Here is a 23238-nt window from a genome sequence, read left to right as displayed (position 1 = left end):
AGCCTGATTGCTTTTGCTGATGTTGCCGCTTATGGAAATGGCTCTTCCTTAGACCCCTTGTTAGAAAGTTGGAACATCGGGGCTCTTTAGTTCCTGAAACACTTGGTGCCGACAAGAGGAAGAAGGCCGGAGCATAAGGCTTATTTGTCTCCAAGCATTTTAGAAAAAAGATATAGCTGTGCTGGGTTTAAATATAGCACGGTGTTTGCTACCGGGATGGCAAATAAGCAATTGGATATGTAGGTCATCGACTTAGGAGAATGAGTTGGGAGTTTTCCTTGCATCTGATTAACACTGTCTTACAATTGGGCCATCAACGCTATGCCAAAATTGGGTTACACAGAGTTCAGCAAGCCATCTGGGTGGGGGAAGAACTAGACTCAGCAGAGGACACCTTTGCCCTCTTAAGGTATGAAGAGCGTGGCTTGGTGTCCAGCCCTGTGGTTTGTAGCCAAACGCTGTAGCACTTAACCGACAGAGCCTCTCCTGGGGAGGGACGTCTCCGTGGGGCTTCTAAACACACCCAGCAGAGAAGCCCATCCACCCGGAGAGAGGAGGAGAGAAAGGGCGCTACTTAAGTCGGGATAAATGCCAGCAGTGTATTTTAATACAGTCTTGATTCAGAGCACACTGTTTGGAATTGCATATTTAAAAGGAAACTGCCATCTCCTTTTGAAGGTATGTGACATTTAAAAGATCTGTAGCAGAAGATTGGTTTGACAGCTTCGAATTATATTTGAAAGAGTTTTTCTTAAAAAAAAAGAAAATGATTACTTCTATTTTAAATGTCATCACAAAGACATAAACATGTTTAATCAAATTATATATTTAATTTATGTAGAATGTAATTTTTATTCATGTGGAAGAGTCATGGGTGTTCCCCCCCCCCCCAGCAGCTTTGGAGCCAAGTGATGCTGGTGGCTTGAAAGTGGCTCCCTTATTGAAGGAAACGGCCATTTAAGGTTTCATAAAGATCTGGGGGGGGGGGAGGAGTATTAGTATTGAAATCCTTTTTTGGTCCACACACTGTGCGCCACCAAGCACTTTGGGGACAGAGGTATTTTCATGATGTTGCTTGGTGGTAGTAAGGATAAACCCTGGAAGGGATGGGTCGAGAAAAGTGAAAAGCACAAGCCCCAAGACAATGAAGGCGGAAATAGCAAGGGCGCTCCTGTGATTTTCCTTCTTTTGGATTCTTTGAATCAGCAGGGAAGTTACTGTGAGTGCTAGCTGCAGAGCCAGCGCTTAGCTCCTTAAAAGGGAGGCAGCGAGGATGTGGGAGGACAGACCCAGTGCCTGGTATAAAAGGCCGACAGAGAGTCTGAGGCCACCAACTGGGTCCCCTAGTTGCTTGAGGAACAGGGGCATAACCGTGGGTCTGCTCTGGGCCAGGCAGCTTCACTGACCCTGGCGATCTGTTGGAACACTCCAGTTCCAGAACTTTCTTTGAGCGAGCCGGGCATTGGAAGCCAGCCAGCCCAGCGTACACGACTTGGCTGGGGCAATCGTAGCCCATTCCAGCCTGCTGCCAGTACTTTCAATTCAGCCAGGCTGGACCAGGGACTTCTGATCTTCCCCCCACTGCGGGGTGGGGCTTATTTTTTCTCTTCCTAGGCCCCAGGTCAGCAGCCTGACCTATCAGGTGTGGCTTGGGGGTGCCTGGGAAGTAACATCTGGAGAAAACAAAGCCAGGGTGGGAAGTACCAGCTCCAGCAGAAGGTCAGGGTTCAGGGAGCTGTGTGTTCTTACCGGCCAGGTGCCAAAGGGTGGATGACAGGCGCCCCCCCCCCCATCCAGTGCCTATGTTTGCCAACAGGAACCTCCCTGGTTTCTCCTGTGTCTCCCTCTCATCGCAAGCGTCAGAGTAGTAGAATTTAATTCTTGGTACCTCCCTGGCTTTATTTTGCTTCTGGGAATTTAAACTTTGGTCTTCACATGCATGGCAGGATTTTTTTTTTTTTTTTTTTTTAAAGCTAACCGAACCATCTTTCCAGCCCTATTATCTTGTTAGACTCACATAGGTTTAGCGGAAGTAATACAATGAGATGTCAAATTACTCCCTCCCTCCTCTTCTCTCCCCAGTAACCTAGCCTGGAAATAGACACGGGTATAACACACATCCTTTGTAGGTTTCTCAGTGGGACTTGCAGGCGCCCAAGGGAACTGGACCATCTCATCTTATAGCCCCTGCACACCATGTCCCATTTCTCGGATGCCCCAGTGGAGCTTTTGTGTCACCAGTGATTTGGATGAAAGAGCCCATCAGTCCCCTTGTCAGTTTTCTACCACACAGTGACAAGTAAGAAACAGAGCCCGGCGGAAGGATTGTTAGGTTTGGACTAGCAAGGGTTGCCAGCCCAATGCACAGGTCCAGCAGGGGCTGCTGTGTCCGTTGTGGTTCTTCAAGTAGAAGCCACACCGGCCTCTGGCTTTCACGTGCTTCAGTGAGAATGATGAGCCCTGGGAATCTTAATTTCACATAAAATATTTGAGTACTGTTTGTTTGGAAGCCCTGTTATGTATAGCTGAGGCTACCCTTGAATTTGCTATTTGGCTCCAGTTAGTCATTTTGAACTAACCGACCCCTGACAAAGACTCGGACAAATGTTTGAATTACAGGGGTGTACCACCATACCTGGCTCAAGCTGTTTTTCAGACATGCACGCATTGACACATTGCAGAGTGAGGGTAACATTTAGCATTTACAAATGACTGTCCTCATGAATGCCAGTGTCCCAAGGCTGTCTCTCCTCACCTTGGATAACTGTCCGCTGCGATTTTGACTTCTGAACTGCAGTTTCCAAGAGGGTGGCATCGTTTGTAGTAGCTTGAACTCTGTGAAGGCTGCCCCGTTTCTTTGCTAATTTATTCTGTGTGGTAGTGCAGCTATTTTAAGGGCTCACATCCCAAGTCTGGATCCAGGTGGCTGGAAAAGGAGACAGGGGCAGCCTGGGAAGCATCCATCTTTGTCCCCAGCTTCAGTCCTCTCCCTCCTGACCTGGCAACTTGCAGAATTTTCCTGATAGAAGGAAACACATGCTCTTTGAAGAATACGGAAGCATCATATATATTTTAAAAAATGGCTTTTAATCGTAGCATGGAGAAATAACACTTTAGATTTTTTTCTGTCTCATACATATATGTATACATTAAAAAACAATTCACTAGGGAATATTTTTTAAAAATTCTGAAGCTTTTGTATTTCATTTTCCATTTGGCCTATAGGTATTCCTATGTCTTTCGTATTTTGGAGTGTTTGAAATCTGTCTCATAACATATGGTATAAGTCACACAGTATCCCTAATGTTACCCAGCCCCCATGCAGTGACGTTTTACTGTTCTGTTAGTATTGACCACTTGTCCCATTGTTCCTCAGTAACAGGGATAGCGTGTCAAGGTTTCAGAGATGGTTCCAGGGACTAAATGACCAGGACTTCCCCAATTGCCGTGTGAAGACTCTTCAGAGCTGTGAACACCCACTTTCCTATCGTGCCTTCCCATCTTTCAACCTTAACACTGAAGCTTATGATTGTGTCCTGGCTCCATCTTGTTATAATACTGTCTATATCCCAAACATCTGGAGACAGCTGTGCTAACTCCACCCTGTGCTCCTTGTCCTTTGCTCAGCTGACTGTCGTGGCTGCTGAGGACCCAGGTGTAGTGATCGGAATAGGCCTGCTCTTCATCCTGCCCGGCTCCCGCAAGACTAGCTTTACACGCGAAATAACAACACACAAGCTGTATTCATTTAAACACTGCTTGGCCCATTAGCTCTAGCCTCTTATTAACTAATTCTCACATTTTGCTTTAACCCATATTTAGCAATCTGTGTAGCACCACGAGGGGTGGCTTACCAGGAGAGATCTTCACCTGCGTCTGTCTTGGAGAGGAGAGGCATGGCGACTGTCTCACAGAGGAGAGGCGGAACAATTGTCTGAGCCATCTACCTCACTTCCTTCTTCCTGTTCTGTCTACTCTACCCACCTAAATCCTGCCCTATCAAAAAGCCAAGACAGTTTCTTTATTAGCCAATGAGAGTCCTCCATCACCCAGGCTCTTGGATAGCTTCCCCCTGCATCTGGTGGACAGGGTGCCTAGCTGGCTCAGTCACTGCCAGTTTGGATCTAAGCTCTTTTTGTATCTACGTTTTTCAGAAAGTTTCCGAATTTCTCAAAAAGGTGCTTGCCCCTCAATGCTCACTTTGGTCTGGATGAAGTTTGGAATGATAGGCCAGAGGGGAGACATTGTTCACTGGTGTTTGGGTGGAGATTGAAAGGTGCCCCGGTGAGTTTTTACTGAAGACTTTGTGGGCGAGTAGGTCAGGCTTCTTTGGTTGAGCTGGGCTGATTCTCGGGGAATCCTGATCTCCTGACAGGCACTCCTTACCTCCCTGTTCCCAGTGAAGGTAGTTGTATGATCTATGGACCACCTAGTGCCTACAAACACTGCCTCCCACCCCGTCCCTGGGAGCCTGTGCTCAGATTGCTCAAGGCAGCTGCCTTCTCTTTCCTTACAAGCTGGGCAGTTTTGGGTGTTTTGAAAACTCAGCTTGAGGTCACAAAATGACATCGCTGTGTGGGTTGTAGCTTATGAATCTAACTTTCATTCCTTGTAAAACTTGGCCATCACCAGCCATTGAGTAGCAGATCCCCAAAATCAAGGGACATTGTTTCCAGCGATGGCCAAGACTCCCCACCTGTTTTACCCCATACCCTCCATTAGCCAATGAGATTGTGGTGCTCCTGCCACCCAGTGCCCACTGAGGCTCTCAGGATAGTGTTTCCTGCCACCTCATCAGTGGAGACAGCTGAGGTTTGGGCATCTTCTTCCCCTTTCTCCGTTGCTTCCAAGGCTTGCCCAGTAGTTTTCTGTAGTTGAAAGCAGCTCATAAGTCATAGCTATTGAGACTATTCACGTTCTTTTTCCTTTTGGTTTTTCAAGACAGGATTTCTTCCCTGTATATACAAGCTCACTGACCTGGAACTTGCTCTGTAGGCCAGGCTGACCTTGAACTTAGATCCACCTGCTTCTGTCTTCAGAGTGCTGAGATTAAAGGTGTACTCCACCACCCAGCTAGCTTTTCACATTCTAAACACCCTAAAGCCTGCTGAATGTTTCCTGTTCCTCAATTTGCTTATGCGTCCAGGAGCCTAGAACTGTAAAGTACTTACTGCCCAAAGGGTGTTGGTTGTTCTTGCATCTGACACTCTTGGACCTCCCAGCTAGGATAAGGCCTTGGGCCATATGTCTGCCTGCACACTATGACGGGCAACAGAAGAATTAGTTTTCAGGATCATTTTCATTCTTGGTGAAGGGAACTTGTTTCCAAAGTAATTAATGTGCTTTATTACAAAGGCAGTAGTCGACGGAATGGAGACCTGCCTTCTCGAAAAGTGACAGCATCCCAGACCGTCCCAGATGGCACATGTTGGCACATGTACCCCATGCCTGATGTGGGCTACTTATTCTGCCATGCAGGGGGCATTGTTGTGTGCATGGTTTTCCCCCCATGGAGCAACCAAAACACGTTTTCCATACCAGGGAGCCAGGCCTTCCTGGAGAAGGCTTGTACTTAGAGGGTCAGCTACCTGATACTCAAGTGATGCAGGAACTAAGACAGCCCCAGGTCCTAGATCATCCTGGGACCAGAAAGTAGGGCTCGATAGAAGAGGCTGCACCCCTCCAGCTGCTGTCCCTCGTACTACGTTCATCTTTGGATGCGTGGTCAGACAGCCCCCAGTGTGCACATCTCTTCCCCCTGCTTACTCAGCTGGCATGATCCGCACAGTGCCTACTGTTCAGTTTACGTCTGCAGCTCAGTGCGTAGCATCACACGCTGTCCCCGTCCCCAAGGGGAGGAAGAGATGGTAGGTGAGGGTGGGTTAGTTAGGCTGCCCCTCCCAGGTGACAGACCATGCTGAGAGTAGACAGCAAAAAAAGGGTGGAGGACAGGCTGTTACACAAGCCCGTACTGAGGCTGCTTGGGATCCTGTGGTCCCCGAGTTAGGACCGGTGGTGATCTTAATCAGCTAAGTCATTTCTGTGTCTGCCTGTATACTCCTGGAAGTTCTTAGAGAAACCTGCCAAGACAATTTCCCCTGGTGCATCCTCGGGGCAGCGCTCCACGGCGCACTGTCAGCAAGTATCTGCCGAGACAAGTATCTGAATTTAAAGTTAGGTGTTCTGTCGCTCCGCTCTCTGTAAGGACCTCCTCCAACCTTCAAGGAACAATGGTACTGCCTTTAGAGATCCTGACAGTCTTCCAAGCCCTTTCCCATTTTTAATCCACTAAGTAAGCTGTCACCCTTTGCTCAGGCTGAAGGCTGCAGGCTCTTCCGAATCTTCTACCAGGTGTTGCCTCCTATGAAGCCCTCTTCAGGGCACAGTTGTGTTCCCCACTCCCCTTTACTGTGGGCTGTCTCCCCTCTACAGCCTGTGCCCACCACCCACTGAGACCAGGCAAGGGGAGAGTTTGTTTTGCGATTGAGAAACAATGCAGCCTGAGTGCGCGTTACCACTCAGCCCCCTGCCCCCCACATGTCTAAAAGGGTCAATTTTGTCAATCACGTGGGCATGTAATTTTCTTGTCGTTTGGCAGTTGTTTTCTTGGGAGACATTTCCACTTGGCAGCCAAGAATTCACAGAGATCCAGAGAACCGCCTGCCTCAGTATTCCGAGTGCTAGGATAAAAAGATGTGTGCCACCACACTTGGAAATTTTATAAATGTGTATGTGTGTATTTATACATCTATGTTTGTGTGTGGTGGGGTAGAAAGCGAGAGACAAACATTTCCTTCTACTGGGCAAATCATTGAAAATGGGGAAAGGGATCCTTTGGCACTTTAGGACAAGCCACCCTACGCGGGAGTTCAGCTGTGTTGATAATACTCAGTTCCCTCCTGTGTTCAGAAACAGGAATATTGAACGTTCACTAAACATCAGGAGGGAAGGTGCTGGAGAAGGTACCTATGAGATGGGCTTTTAAAAGTGTATAGGAGTTTGTCAGATGAGCACCGCTACCTCAGAAGGGTGGTTCTTTGGCTGTGCTGGATGCTTCTGTCATTAGAGGCTCTAGACCACTCAGGCTGTGCATGTCCCTCTGTTCCTGACACTTGAGAGCCTGTAATGTCTGCATTATGCCATAACCTTTCTTGCAGTGGGCAGAGACCTTCTGCCTGTTAGGAAGCTAGGGCATCTTAGATCTGAGTGTCTGGGCCTGGACACTCCTAGCACTCTGGAGGCAGAGGCCGTGGGAGCTCTGTGACTTCGAGGCTATCCAGGGCTACACAGTGAGATCCCTGTCCCTCTCTGGCTCCTGAAATTGTATGGCTGGAAAATTCGAGGCTAGTTGGGAAGCTGGGAAGCTAGTAAGTGATTTCATGGCTTTTGTTGGTATGTGGATTTTGTTTTCTTTGTTTGGTTGTGGTGATGGTGAGGAAATTTTTTTTAATTTTTATGTTTTTATTGAGCTATATGTGTTTCTCTGCTCCCCTCCTCTCCTCCCCTCTCCCCTTCTGTCCTTTCCTATGATCCCCATGTTCCCAGTTAACGCAGAAGATCTTGTCTTTTTCTCCTTCCTATGTAGTTCTTTGTATGCCTCTCTTAAGGTCATCTTTGTTTAGGTTCTCTGGGGTTATGGACTGTAGGCTGGGTTTTCTTTGCTTTGTGTCTAAAAGCCACATATGAGTGAGCATATATGATATTTGTCTTTCTGGGTCTGGGTTACCTATAGATCCACCCATTTGCCTGCAAATTTCAAGATGTCAGTTTTTTTTTTCTTTTTAACCACTGTGTAGTACTCAATTGTATAAATGTACCACATTTTTTTAATCCATTCTTCAGTTGAGGAGCATCTAGTTTGTTTCAGGTTTTAGCTATTCTGAGCACATGTCTGTAGTGACATTTCAATTGAATTTTTTTAAATAAAGACTGCCTGAAGATCTGAGAGTAAAACCTTACAGACCAGGGTATGGTAACACACACGTTTAATCCCAGTAGCCACAATGACATGCACCTTTAATCCCAGTAGCCACACTAGTTACAATAGAAATTGGGTGGAGCATGCCTTTAATCTCAGCCCTAGAAAGGAATATAAGACGAGGGAGGGGCAGGGCCCACGGGGGAAGGGAGGCAGGAGAGACAGCTTTCAGACAGTCTCATTCTGAGATTCTGGGAGACAGGATCGTGATTTCAGACTGAGGTCAAAGTTGAGAACTAGTGGCTGGCTGTTTTGCTTTTCAGATCTTATTGAACACCAATTTCTCTCATGAGTTTTATTAATTGTGTTTCACATATCCTTGTGGTATGATTAAGCATCCTTTGGGTATATACCCAAAAGTGGTATTATTGGGTCTTGAGGTAGATTGTTTCCTAATTTCCTGGGAAATTACCATATTGGTATCCCAAGGGGCTGTACAAGTTTGCACTCCCACCAGCAATGGAGGAGTGTTCCCTTTATCCCACATGGTAAGGATATATGTTAACCACATGTTAGAATCCAGGTTAACTGGTGATATTGGGGGAGGGCAGATTTGTGATATTTTGTTTATGATCTGACAAATAAAGCTTGCCTGAAAGTGTGGAGCTAGCTAGTCCACTAGTTAGCCATAGGGGCCAGGGAGTCAGTGGCGGCACACATTTTATTTATTTATTTATTTTTTTAATTGAGCTTTACATTTTTCTCTGCTCCCCTCACTGCCTCTCCCCTCCCCTTCAACCCTCTCCTAAGGTCCCCAAGCTCCCAATTTACTCCGGAGATCTTGTCTCTTTCTACTTCCCATGTAGATTAGATCTACATATGTCTCTCTTAGGGTCCTCATTGTTGCCTAGGTTCTCTGGGATTGGGCACACACCTTTCTTTAATCCCAGCAGAGTCAAAAGGATCTCTTGAGTTCAAGGCTACTCTGGGCCCTGTGAAATTGATCCAGTCTAAAAGACAAGCAGCCAGGGGGTGATGGCTCACAGTACTCGGGAGTCACACACCTTTAAATCCCAGCACTAGGGAGGTAGAGACAGGAAGGGCTATAGCTGGGCAGAGAGGAATTTAAAGGCTGGAGGAGATAGGAATTCAGGGCTTTCCGTCTAAGGACGTGTAGAAACAGAATACCCCATTTGGTCTGAGGTGGCTGGCTGTTCTGTTTCTCTGATCTTTCAGCTCTCACCCATTAATATCTGACTCCAGGTTTTTGGTTTTGGTTTTGGTTTTTCAAGACAGGGTTTCTCTGTAGCTTTGGAGCCTGTCCTGGAACTTTCTCTTGTAGACCACCAGGCTGACCTTAAAACTCACAGAGACCCGCCTGTCTCTGCCTCTGGAGCGCTGGGAATAAAGGCGTGCGCCACCACCTCCCATCGTGACTCCTGTTTTTATTATTAAGACCTATTAGAAATTGCACTACACAGATTGGAGGCAGCAGTTCATGAGTGTCAAGTGTGTCTCTCGCCTTCCTAATGGGGTGTCTTCCTATGTGGGCTCTGTAGTCGCATAGCAATCCCCACTGGTGGAATTCCATCTTCATGGAAAAGCCAGAAGTTGGCTTTCTCTCTCTCGGTCGCAGGACTGACTTCACTGCCCAGCTCTGCTGCTGCTCTGCCTGTATGGGAAGCAGGTCAGGTGACTGGAAAGATACCGTCTATTTCCCCCAGCCTGGGTTTAAATGAATGTGAGTGCTGTTTAATGCAGTACCTAGCCTCATATTGCATTTGCCAAGAAAGTGCGATTTTTATTGAACATTAGGATTGAATTCTTAACTGGGTAATCAATTTCAGTAGTGAGTTAAAATGCCTTCTATTAATGGACAGCTGCAGCCGTTCCTCAGACTTGCAGGAGACCAGCACTTGTCAGCATTTATGCTAATAGCACGCATAACCCAGGAGCTTATGAAATGCACTTTATAATCCAGTATCTCTTAGAACACTTGCTAATACTTTTTGCTTGAAGGTATTGATTGTTTGGTCCCTTGGTGTGCCGGGTGGCCCTGTGAAGGAAGCCAAGTGACATTTTCACGCCGATGACACTTACCACCTTTCTGGTTTTGCACTCCTGGCTTCATGTCAGAGTGGATGGAAAGGGTCCATTTGTTCTGGTGCTCCGCTGTTTAATTTGATCTGCCGTGCAGCTACAGCAAGACAAATAGTATTTTTAATGAAACCATTTAATAACCTGGTTGCTTCGAGTTGAAGGCATTGGAAAGACGCAATTAAAGGATGGTTGGATGTAAACAGAATGGGGGCTTCATCCTCACTGACTCTATTCATTGTGTTTTCAGGGTTTCCTCACCGTAAATGCTTGTGAACCGATGAAGCTGCACCCCCCTCAAAAAGACGGACATCCCCTCAAGTGAGCTGTAGTGTTTGTGGACGCATTTATATCGGTGAGTTACTGTAAAATATCTCCAGGTAAAAGCTGAGTTTTCTAAAATCCCTTTTGGAAGGTGTTTTCAATTAGCAGATGACTATGGATCGCTGGCAGCCTCTGGATGCTTCCCTGGGATGTCTCATGGCCGGATCATATTGATTGTCTTTCAATTAATTGCATCTGGTATTTTCATTTATCAAAGCAAAATACATGTAATTAACTCTGAAGCAATACAGTCCAGTGGCAAGAGATTCCTGCTGCTGCTGCTGCTGCTCTGGAGATAAGTCAGCAGAAATTATCCTACAAGGAAAACCGGAGTCAGGATGGAAATAGTAGTAGGACTTCTCGACATATTAATTAAAAAGGATAAAAATGAATTAGGGTGATGGTTTCTTGCCATTCAGTTACTTTGTAAGATGGTAGATGGATGTCCTTAAAAAGGAAGCGGCTGGCTGGCAATGGTGCTTTTCCTCTTGGAGTTCCAGCCCTCAGGGATGTCTTGTGAGCTGATGATTTTTTTTTTCTTCTCCTCTGAGGGAGTCAATGGGGGACTGTGGGTGGAGGTGGAGGAGGTATGTGGTAAAGAGCATTCTGATTGGGCGTGGTTCACTCCTGCACTAGCAGTGAGGTTTGGGATTCTTTATTCTTAACATGCCTTTTGCTGTCGTACACTAAATACGGGTCTTGCTCAGAAGGCTTCAAATCGTAACTTCGTTGACGGGATTGATTCCTGCCGTGCCCCACCATCCCCACGCTTTTAAAAAAAATACATATTTTCCCCTTGAACTGACAGTGTCATTCAGAAATGGAGAGTCAGTTGTGAGCCTAGCTTAGTTATTCTTCCTGTATAGTTTAGAGGTTCGAGCCGTGGTCAAGACGGTCACAGTTGGGTCACAACTGGCATGTATTGTGGACTCTAGCCTGACTTCTCAGCTCCTAGGAATAGCAAGTGGTGACTCTCGGGACCAAGCTGAGTCTCAAGTGGGAACAAAATGGCAGAGGGAGATTATTGGATTATAGATGGGAATGGTTCTATTTAGGTGGCTCCTTTGCTTTCTTCTGGGGCAAGGTCAGTGGGAGGAAGGTCAGTGGGAACAAGGTCAGTGTAGCCAGGCCAGTCCTAGGCTTGCAGGTGCCTCCCCTGCTTAGTGCCTATCAACAAAGAGCTTCATTTTGGGGTATTGAAGGAAGAGAGTATGTGGGCTGAGATGCCCCTGTCCCCACCCTGTGTGCCCTCTTAAGGTTCAGTTTCACTGACTGCAGAGACCTTCCCCAGATTAAGTTGGCAATCACTCATATTGGTCACTTAATATAGGAGTGCTTGGTGGTTTTTAGATAGTTACTAATCTGTGTAGAGGTGGGCAGGGGATAGTGGTGGTGGACTTAGAATACCCATGAACCTTCTGTGGGGGAGGACATACGAGGAAAGCCTAATAGCCTCTGCTCTGGCTAGCTTTATGTCACCTTGAAACCAGCCAGAGTCCTTTGGAAGGAAAGGACAAGCCTGTGGGATGTTTTCTTAATTCGTGATTGATATGGGAGGGGCTCAGCCCACTGTAGGTGGTACCTCCTCTGGGTTGGTAGTGCTGGGTGCAATAAGAAAGCAGGCTAAATAAACCACGAAGAACAAGGCAGTGAACAGCACTCCTCCATGGCCTCTGTGTCAGTTCCTGCATCCAGGTTCCTGCCCTCCCTACTTCTGAATGATGGACCGTGATGTGGAAGTGTAAGCTGAGATATTATCTTCCCCGGGTTGCTTATCGTTGGGCTTAACATAGCAATAGAAACCCTAAGACAGCCTCTTTCAATTTTTTCTTGACTTCTGCCTTTCAAGGCCACATTTCACTATTCCTCTAGGGCAGTGGTTTTTAACCTTCCTAATGTTGTGATCCTTTAATATTTCATGCTGTGGTGACCCACCCCCATGAAATTAGTTCAGTGCTACTTCATAACTGAAATTTTGCTGCTGTTACTAATTGTAATGTAAATACCTGATATAAGACCCACAGAGGTTGAGAACCGTTAATTACCTAGGGAGGCCTGTGCCAGTGTCTGCTGGCTCAGGAGTTCACAGTCCTTATGGGACGGGGCTGGTATGCTGTAAGTTACTATTGAGAGCTTGTCTGTGTCTGGTCCTGCTACAGATGGACACCCAGCCTTACCTGGGTCAGGGAGCCCCTGGGCTGGGGAGCAGTTCCTCAGAGGGACTCTTATTATATTTTATGGATACTGGGCTTGAGAGAAGAAAATGCTTTTGTAAATGTCTGTAAACGAATGGGAGTCACATCAGAGCTCTTAGATGTTTGTACATGAAATGATGGCAGAATCCTAGAGGCGCGGTTTTGTGGAAAGTGGGTCTGGACCTTAAGCACACTGCTTTTCTTGTTTTCCCTTTCCTTTCCTTCCTTTCTTTTCTCTCCTTCCTTTTCCCTCCCTCCTTCCCTCCCTCTTTGCTTTTTTTCTTTTCCTTTCTTTTCCGTTTATGGGTGTCTGCCTGGTGGCTTCAGAGGCCAGAAGAGTGCACCTGATCCCCTGGATCAAGAGTTAAAGATAGTCGTGATTTGCTGTGGGTGCTAGGAACACACCCTGGCCCCCTCTACTAGAGCAGAAAGTGCTTACAACCACTGAAGCGTCTCTCCAGCCCCACACCGCATGTAACAGACAGATCATAATAGAGATTTGGATCCCTGGAGAGTCCATCAGAGGTGATAGTGCCCACTGCTGGTCACTCGATGTGGTAGAAGAGGGCCTTGCCATAGTCTGTCATGCAAACCAGGCCAGGCTGACCGCCTGAGCTGGACTTCAGCTGTCCAGTAGTAGCAGGTGAGGTCACCATTCTAGACACTGGACTGCTAATCTGTTTCTGGCAGGAAGTTACCTTTCTTTCATGAAAAACAGAGCAGTCTTGCCTTATTAGAAACGAATGCCCATACTTGGGATCCGATGGTATGGGTTGAGGTGTCAGTGTGTTAGATATCAGGATCCTGACCTTTGACTTCCTGGGTGCTAGTTGCTCTTGAAGGGCTTGTGATCCTGCTTTAGCTAATGTCAGGTTACCAGGGTGAAGAAAGCCAAAAAGAAAACGTGTAAATCTGTAAGCCAGGAGGTAGGGGTAAGGCTGGGCAGGCTGGAGGGAAGACATGGCTCTAACCCTTTGTGGAAAGGGGACCACAGCTGAAGCCCTTGGTTCCTCCTGTAACTTGGTTTCCCCAACAGAAGCCAAACACATGATAAACACTCCCAGCCTCCTGAAAATAAATGGGAAGTATTAGTGGACCCTTCTGCCTGAGAATTTCAGAATCCAATTGGAACTTGCCTCTGGGAGCCTCTCTGCTTTCTCAAGTGCAGGGCTCCCGACTCCTGCTCCTCCCGATGGGTTTGGCTGCCTGCTGTGTTGTTGGTGCTCTCTACCTCCTGCCCCATCCCGTTCTTGGCTCTCTTCAAAGGCTAAAGAGGACACAAACAAGACAACCTCAGTTTTCACTCGGGCACTCGCGGAGCAGTTTGTCTGTTTTCCAGGGTTCTCCATCAGCGTGGGATTCCTGCTGCAGGGCCCTCCTTTACAAGATGTCTTCCAGCTGACTTAATTTAGCAATGTCAGTGAACCCACAGTCCTCTAGGGTTATACACAGTTGGACACTGGTAGATACAGTCACCTCTTTTCCCTAATGACCAGGACTGAGACTCTGGGTGGGCTCTGGCCCTCTATAGCCAGCTTCATGGAGACCTGAGCAGGCCAGACAGGATGATTGGTCACACAAGTTCATGATCCACCCGAGGTCTCTCCAGTAGGTTGAGGAACCACAGACAACATTCTGGGAGAATACTAGATGCAAACATCAGTGACACCTCCCTACCCTTCTGCCTGAGGCGTGGAGTAGAAAGGAGAGGGTCTGACTTGTTGGGAGACGTGATGCTTTGTTGTCCAAGTCCTTGGCTGTGGTTATGTATGTATACAGTGAGGAGGCAGGAGGAGGAGCTTTCTTATTAAAATTGTAGCTGGATTTCAAATTAAGATAGAGCAGAACTGGATTATTTCTTTTTTAATTATTTAACTTTATGTGCATTGCTGTGAGGCTGTCAGATTTTTGAGTTACAGACAGTTGTGAGCTGTCTTGTGGGTGCTGGGAATTGAACCTGGGTCCTCTGGAAGAACAGTCAGTACTTTTAACCACTGAGCCATCTCTCCAGCCCCACAAGATTATTTCTTGTGGATAGTTTAACATCTAAGTATTACCATTGCTGGCTTTTTGACTATTCATAAATGCATGAGACTGGTAACACCTACTTTAAAAGCCCGCTTTTATTTTTAATTTTGGATATACATGTGTGTTTTAAGTGTGTGTGGGTTTGTACGGAAGTCAGAAGCGAGTGTAGGATTCCCTGGAGATGGAGTTTCAGGCATTTGTGAGCCACCTGACATGGGTGCCGAGAGCCAAATGGGCTTCTAATTGCGAACCACCTCCCTACCTCTTTATTTTTTTTTCCTTCCTTGCCTTAAATATGGCCTCAGGTCAAGTCACTTGATTTTTATGGCGGGACCTCCTCCATGATATGCATGGTCGTGCCTGGTGTAGGGAGCAGGAGGGCTGAAATTTGAACTTGCAGTGGTTGGCAACGCTAATGAAATCCTAGCAGTGGCTCTACCTTCAGATGGCCTCAGAGATGGTAGCTATGAGGGAGCTTACAGGGTGTTTGTTTGTTTGTATATCAGTTTCAGGTCCTTCCAAAGCAGTGCTCCCGGAGCCACCAGGAATCCCATGCCCTACTAGAGCTGGGCTCCAGCCTGGTGTTTTATCAGGGTCCAAAAGAAGGATGCTCTTGGCCCATGGCTCCGCCCTTCCCCTTGGCATCAGTCTAGCCCCAGTTTAGCACACTCACTTTTCTTATTGATTGACTCGTTTATTTTTGGCAAACTTGGAGACTCCCACCTGGCCCCAAGCTGTTTCCAAATAAAGTCTTCCTGCTAACTAACTGAAAGCATTTTGCAATTCACTCTTTCCACAGAGCAATTAAGATAGTTTTCCTAGACTTATATCAGCTGAGGATAAATAGCTAGCTTTAAGAAAGAAAATGCCATTTAATTTGCCTTTTCGGGGTACAGTAGTCCATAAGACTGTCTTCTGGGAGTGACCATTTGTGAAAGGAAGGGAAGCGGAACCTACCTCTGAACTCTTTCTGAGAAGTAGCTACATTTACACCTATTTCATAGAGTGGTTTCTTTTAAGTACAAGGAGTGGACAAATCAGCTTCTCAGCAGTGGACCGTCGAAAAGAAATGGTAACAACATACGGGGTTAAGTTGCAGAGGCTGTTTTTAATCATATGTCCGGAAAAAAAAAAAGAAAAGAACATTAGTGAAAAATGCAAGGATTAAAAAAAAAAAAATAGAACCCTTGGCTGGAGAGCCATATGAGCACCTGGTAGGGGTATCTGATTCTCATTTTCCATAGCTGTATTTACTGTCAGTAGTGTCTCTCTCATGGGTTTTTTCCGGGCCATCCTCCTGTCTGGGCTATTGGTTCTGGCATCCCTGTGAGCTTCCCGTTGGATATGCTTAGAGAAACTCTCTCCGAATGCCCCGTGCTGTGTGTTTTGGGTTTCAGATGAGAATGTAGGTGAAGTTCCCTGCCTCCTGTTTCTTGTAACCGTTTGGCTTAGTCTCTCACGGCTCACGCTTTAAAGAAGCGTCCCAGAGTCTGAGTTAGGTTTGTTCTTTTCTCGGGCATCCAGTCACATTGTGTCTGGCTCCAGGTGTTGACCAAAGACACAATCCACTTCCGTTTAAGTCAGGGATTTGGTAATAAGCTTAGGCAGGAGTCACAGGAGATGAATGGGGTCTCACATCCCATGGAGACCTTGACCATGTGTCTCCAACAGTGTTGGCTGGCAGTCCTTGGGTTGGCCTTCTTGGGGACATGACTTGGGATGTTCACTGCTGAAGAACCCCTGTCTAAGTACATGGTTGTATTAGCGATACTTCCTTCAATGCAGGAAGGTAGCCGATTATGTGGCGTGGTCACTGCTGGAGCAGTAGCCAAGGATGCTAGTCTCCTCTGATGGAGCCTCTCTCTCTATCCTTTTTGATGATTCTAGCGGGTGAGTGAAACTGTACTAAGGGAGCTGGATTAAAGTTGTACTCTCCACTGCCAGAAAGTGGAGGCATAACCTTCCTCCCTGCATGTAGGTAGGGTAGGGAACCTGAGCCCTGTGTGGCTTGGGAGCCTGCCTATGCTTTCCTATCCCTTGGGAGTGCTGGAATTGTGCTACCTCATAGATAACGGGTTATGATTCTGCTGCCAAGACTAGATCCAAGTAGTGACCGTGAAGACAGCACAAAAGCTTAAGTGGCTCTCCTGGTCCCTGATCACTGGATCCCTTGGTAGCCAAACTCAGATGGCTATCAAATTCCTTCCGGGACCAGCATGGCAGTTGCCTTTATTGCCGCTATCCCCGGCCTGGAAGCTTGTGTTTCCTGTGTGTAACTGACAGCCCTAGTCCCACATTTGTTTGAAACCTTCCCTTGGATGAGCACGCAGTACCCAGGCTTTTTCACGATCCAGTTGCTACCCACTGCCGCTATTTACAACCAAGGATGACCTCCAAGCCGCAGCGCCGGGCTGCAGCTTCCTCTAGGAACATCCATATTGATTGGTGCTCTGCACTCCCCTGGGCTTATGGGGCAGCCCTGTAGGGCATGATTCAAGCCAGAAAAGCCTTCTGTTACACAGAGCAGAAGCACTAGACTTGGCCCGGAGACAGCTCAGCGCTTTGTGGACTCGCACCCGAGCAGCCTTTCCCCGGCAGCCTTGGGGACTTTGGCTGCTCTCTCTTGTGTTTGCAAAGGAACATAGAAAATTCCAGGGCCTCGGTGAGGGGTAGAGGGGCAGAGTCCTGATACCTGTCCAAGAAACTGGACCTTGACTTCCTCTGACAATGGCCTTTGGGTAAAATAAGCCGTCTTGAGCTTAATTCCTGAGATCCCATTCTGATAGCAAATGGAGTTAATAGTGTTTAATCTCATGCAGTTAGGTTTCTATGAAAGCATATCAAAGAGGACTTAGTGAGTACCTGGTACACTTAAAGAAATCATTGTCACCACCAGTAGCTGCCGTAGTACATGCCAGGACCCTGGGTTTCTTCATGGGAGGGGCTTCCCCATCTGGAGACATAACTCTCCAAGGTGCCACACCCGCGGTCAGATTGTAATGAAAACTCGGTAGACTAAAGAACAATAGAATGCTTATTTTCTTGACTACAACATTTTCAGCAAGTTCCTGGCTGTGTGTTTTCTTCCTGGGACTTACCGGATGGGTTGCATCCTCCCTTTGCATCAGCAGAGGCAGGTTCAGGGTGTTCCCAGGTTCAGTCTAATTCTTGCTCACTTTTGTGGGGGTGTGCTGGCACCGTATTGTGTCCGTCGCCTTAGCCACCTGCTCCTGTGACAAGCGCATACAGTAGAGTTGACTCCTACCTGCTTATAACGTGCATTCATTGTGTCCCAGTTGATAGCTTGAGACCCCCACAATTGGCCTGAAACTTCTGTCTGTCTACTGCAGGCTGTTGGCTTACAAAAAAGCAGTTCCTTGGGGGTCCAGGATCTTAGAAACCTAGTCATTTCATGGGAGCCACCTTGTGCACCATAAGGCCATGAGACATTCACATAGGGCATGCAGCCATTCATACCATCGCAGGCCTCTGTCTTCACAGACTCAGCAATTTTTGCTTATCCCCCAAAGGCTACATCTCCAAATACATAAACACATCTGAATGTGGGGTCAAGCCCCCCAACACTTGAACTTCATCTCATACATAGCAGGACCGAGGCCCACTGCAGCCTCTCTGTCTCTCTCTGTCTCTCTCTCTCTCTCTGTGCCCCCCCCCCCCCCCCAGCCTGGGAGAGAAGTACATGATGGGGCTTTATCTGGGAGCCACGCCGGGAAGAGCTGGTGAGCACCCACCACTTCACATGAAAGGCTGTTAGATTCAGGTCACTGGGTTTGGACTCCTGCATTTTATGGCAAAGTCTAAAAATGCAGATTTGTAACAACGAACGTTAATGAATTCAGACTGTTTGAATTTCACGCTGAATAATGGCTGGAGTTATCAGCGCCCACAGCTTTTGAGATCTGGGATCATGCAATCTTTTCTCAAGATTAAATTGATAGAATGATGTAATACCGAGTTACTTTTAACAACAGTATTGGCCATAAAAGAAACACTTATTAAGAGAAGAATTTAGTAAAAATAGTAATATCTAGACAATCTGGCGTATATAATCTATTCAGTAACTTTGAAAATGCCACATCTCATTCTGAATGCAATGTTGTGCCCATAGGTACCGAATGAAATACCTTGTACCCTAGGGCTTCCTCTTTTCTACATTAAAAATATTCTATTTAAATGCAGATTTTGATTTGCAATCTAGGAAGAGAATTCTAGAAGAATACGGAAGGACAACTCTGCATGTATTAACTTAATTTTGGTTTCACATCTTACTCTTGTTCTTTCTTCTTGTCCTCTCCTCCCCCCACTTCCCCCAAAGGGTTATGTCGAATCACACAAGTAAGGAGAGAGCTTGAAGTTTCGGAGAATAATAATGTTATTATACCTTTGTCTGTCTTAGCATTATCCTCTGTCCTTTCTCCCTCCCCCACCCACAGTCAAGTTGAGGAAACACAAAAGGCTTTGGATTTTCTCACATGACAGGAGCCTGAGAATTTCTTCTTTTACACTGAGTTAATTGCCACAGTAGGGGATGGACACACATCCTCGAACCCTGTTAATGTTTATATTCTGTATGTATTAAAGCCCATTTTAATTTTCATATTTTATGCTCTGAATTTTGTGGTATTAGCCACTTACCCTATGCTCCCTCCTTCCTCCCCCTGTGTGTATGCTCATACATGTTTGTGCAAGCATAGGCACATGCGTGCGTGCATGCATGCTAGCGTTCCAAAAGACAGCCCTTGCTGTTCCTGTTCTATACCTCTTCCCCACCCCCCCAGCTTCCCAGGTAGGCTAGGCTGGCTGGTCAGCAAGCCCACTGATCCCCCTGTCTCTGCCTCGCTGATGCTTACACCCCAGATTACAGACACATGCCACATCAGTTTTGGGGGGTCTAACTTTGGTTCTCATGCTTGGCAAGGCAAACCGCTTACTAGCAGAGCTACCTCCCCATCCCCTCCCCTTTCTATATACATTCCCAAGAGCTTACCTGGAAAGCCAGTGGAACAGCCTCCAGGCAAATGTTAGGGAGTGTGTCAGGGCTCCCCTTCACACAGCGCAAGTGACTTGTTTGATGTTGAGCTTCGGTAACCAAAGACATGCATGTATAGCTTTTGACATTCTACTCTTAGAATTAATTAGGTGTCTAATCATTATAAATACCGTTTTCTTTCGCTGCTGTCTGCTGCTAATCCTGCCTCTCCTGCTATATACACTTGTCAGTTTCAAACCGAGCATTGTGTTGTGGCTTTTATGATCTGTCAAGGGAAATGGAAGTAAATTCTTTCTAATATGCTAATTGGTCTATTTGGGGATTTTAGAAACAGACATCAGCGTGTGCCAGTAACACAGTTGATAGCCTCTGCTCATCAACAGGCAAAGGTTTGCTTTGTTCACGTCATCTCGGGGAGGCCTGCTGTGTCTTCTCAGGGCTCTGCCCTGTCACATTTGAGGTCCCTTCTGCTGGTGCCTAAGACCTGGGCCTATGACTTTGGGGAATCTGTTGCAGAGGCCGCTGGCCAGGGTGGGCTGGGTTGTTGGTCCTAAGAACCTGAACAACTAGCCAGGTCAACCTGGCTGCGGCTCTGGGCTCAGAGCGACCGTGGACCAATGCCGTCCTTGGGATGCATTCCTTTTCCTCCTTCTCTCCCTTATTGATTTAGCTGGGGGCTTTTGGACAATCCAGAAGCTCTTGTTTCATGCAGACCTTTTGATGGCCCCTCTAGGCAGTGAGGCTTGGCCTTCTTTGTTGGAGACGAGGGACCTCACTATTGGAAATGGACATTTTCCTCCTCAGATGGTTGGCATAGGGCATAGTGGAGATGGTGGTATAGGGGGTGGTGTAGAACAGCTCAGTCGGAGTTAGAGATGTGTGTACTTATCAATAAAGGTCAAATGTTGGGTTTCCTTTGCTTTTCGTGGTCCACAAAGCAGAGTGAGAAGGGGAATTTTCAAACTTTCAATTTCTTGAAGGGCCTGAGTGGTCCTACTACTGGCTCTGCAAAGTCAGTTGTGTGCTCTGTGCGAACTGGAAACACTCGTGGCCAGTGCACGTGGTGCAGCCTGCAAGGCTGGGGTCACAGCCTTACGCAATCCTGTTAGCGAGCAGAACGGTGAGGCGTGCTGACTCCGTGGCACATGGCAGGAGCAGAGGTAGGATTTGAACCAGGTCTAGGTCCCGGGCTGAACACATAGCACATTCTGGTCTTTTTACCTTCCTCGGACAGATGGACTTTGAGTGTGGTATGGGATTGGAAGCTGGGGGCCACATGTTTGTGGGTGGTTTTTCTCTAATCTGCCTCTGAGGTACCCCACGTTTGCCAGATGACCCTTTGCTCATGATCTTTTGTGCTCGTGGCTCCTACTGCATGGAGTTTCCAACTCGTTTTTCATAAATCCAGCCTGGTAGGGGTGACAACAAACCAGGAGAGGCCTTGGATTTGCCTGCTATTGCCAGAGCCTTAGGTGGACCAGTGTAAAAGGGCAGCTCACAGGCTGTGCTGTCTGCGCTCTATCTCTCCCCCACCCCACTCCCATTTACCTCTTAGCCCCAGAACAACTCTGTGGGCATATCATCTCTTCCTCCAGGTCTTGGCTTTCATTACGGTCACCCAAGAGGCACAGTGAGGGTCACCCTTCCATAGTCTAACTGCTCAGCCTATATGTGCGTTCTTCGGCTGTTATTAATGTTCATCCACATGGGGAGGGGGGTGGAAGGCACATACTGACATATCCCCATGAACACACAAGAGGAAATGGAGTCAAGGGTCCCAGGCCCAGAACTCAGCATTTTGTGGTTCAGAGCAGTGGATTTTCATCAGTGTGCCTTCCTTAGTGTGGAGTTTGGGGTCTGTTTAAAAGAGCGAGTTGGGGGCTATGAAAATAACTCAGTGGGTAATAGTAGAATTTGCAACCATGAGGACCTGACTTAGAGCCCTTAGCACCTACATTAAAAAAAAAAAAAAAAAAAAAAAAAAAAGCCAGGTGTGGTTAGGAATGCCTGTGACCCTGGCGTTGTCCTAGCCAAAGTGATGAGATTCTGGTTCAGTGGGAGACTCTGTATCTAAAGGTAGAAAGTACTAGAGGAAAACACTGCCTGTCCTGCTCTGGCCACTGCGTGCACACACAAAGGTGCATACCCATACTCATGTACCACATGCACAAAGTCAGTTAAAAAATAAAGGTTCACATGGCAGGTCTTTTATGAATAGTGACTAGGATTATCTCTCCTCTTCCCCCCCCCCCCCCCCCCCCCCGCATCCCCTCCTTTCTTTGCATCCAGATCTCCTGGCAGTAACAATGGAAGCTTGACCGAGATTGGATCTTCAGTGCTTCTGACCTGTGATTTCTGTCTGACTCCCGCAGGCGCATTGAGATTCACTCATGTGCAAACACTCAGGCACATACTCACATGGCTGCATGTGCATATGCCCACGAATGCACATAGCCAAAATTTTTGTGCACCCTCACTTATGCAAGCAGAGATAACACAACACACACACGCACACATGCACACACTCACACGCACTCAGTATCAAACACCATGAAACAGACACACACGTGCGCACCCCAGCACACCTGGATGTGCCCGGTGTGAACTAGGTGGCGTTTGCCTGTGGTAGAGTGTACCTGAGGAGTTCGTGGTGCTGAACATAGTAGTTTCTGTTTCTGGGGCCTTTGCAGCTTCTGAGGGCTGGGTGCGAGAAGCCGCCATGTGTTTTGATTCTGTGCTACAGAGAATTTTTGGACAAGCAGCCGTCCATCCTAACAGTTCACCGAGATGCTTCTAGAAATGGTCCCTGGTGATAATTCCACCAGGCCTCTTGCTTCTCCTCTTCCTCCAGGTTGATGAGTAGGGCCAGTTTAATTTGAGGCCAGTAAATTTTATAATTGGATGTAAACAAGTCGAGTGTAGAACCCTGCTTTACACATTACTTCCAGCAGCCCAGCCACGGAAAAGATCCGATCTGGAGCAGATTATTTTATTACCCAACGTGAAAATCAGGAGCACACACATAACCAGGGAGTCAGCAGGTTCATACACTACTATCTCATTAAATTTTCAGGCAAAAGCTGCAAAAATTAATTGGAGGCGTGTAATAGTTTAGAATGTGAGCTGGCTTACGGTGATGTAAATTACGGGAGGAGAAGACAGCTTTATATACTGAGAGAGGCGAAACTGGTTTCCTTTAATGAGAAGAGATAGGGCGCGGAGCTATTTTTTCATTCCCGATGCGCTCTAAAGTGTTTGGACTTTGCTGATGAATAGAGTTAATTCGCCGCTACACTTCCAGTAATTCATGTTGCACAGTTTAATGACTTCTAGATAAAAACAGGATTGAAATGTTAATTTCTCTGAAGAAATCGGGGGCACTCTTGTATATCAGACGGCCTCCCTCACCCCTGTGCGTGCGTTCAAGCACTAGCTCATTTCACTAAACAAGTGTCTTGGACATGTTTCTTGGCGCAGAGATGTTGGTGTTTCTTAACCGTGTCCTTGCCCCTCTTTCCACGTCTCAGCTGACGTGTAATTGACTGTCATAGGCATGAATCTGTCAGAGGAGCCGGGTCAACATAACTTGACCTGTCAGTGACCACAGGCCGCCACCTCCCTTCTTAGGACAGGGAACTTATTTTTAGACTTGATTTGGCTGTTGT

At 47.0% G+C, this 23238-nt stretch overlaps 1 protein-coding gene across 2 annotated transcripts in view; it reads left to right on the top strand.

The window, feature by feature from the left end:
• Ctbp2 (C-terminal binding protein 2) overlaps window positions 1-23238 on the top strand; it is a 136987-nt gene that overhangs the window by 32874 nt on the left and 80875 nt on the right. For both annotated transcript variants that reach the window (XM_038314552.2, XM_038314543.2), the window contains exon 3: window positions 10266-10370. The gene's annotated coding sequence lies outside the window, so the exon portion shown is untranslated. The remainder of the gene's footprint in view (window positions 1-10265; window positions 10371-23238) is intronic.

This window comes from Arvicola amphibius, chromosome 1, assembly GCF_903992535.2.
Source record: "Arvicola amphibius chromosome 1, mArvAmp1.2, whole genome shotgun sequence".
NCBI classification, from domain to species: domain Eukaryota; kingdom Metazoa; phylum Chordata; class Mammalia; order Rodentia; family Cricetidae; genus Arvicola; species Arvicola amphibius.
Note: the sequence above shows the minus strand (reverse complement) of the source record. Positions and strands in the feature narration are given on the sequence as shown.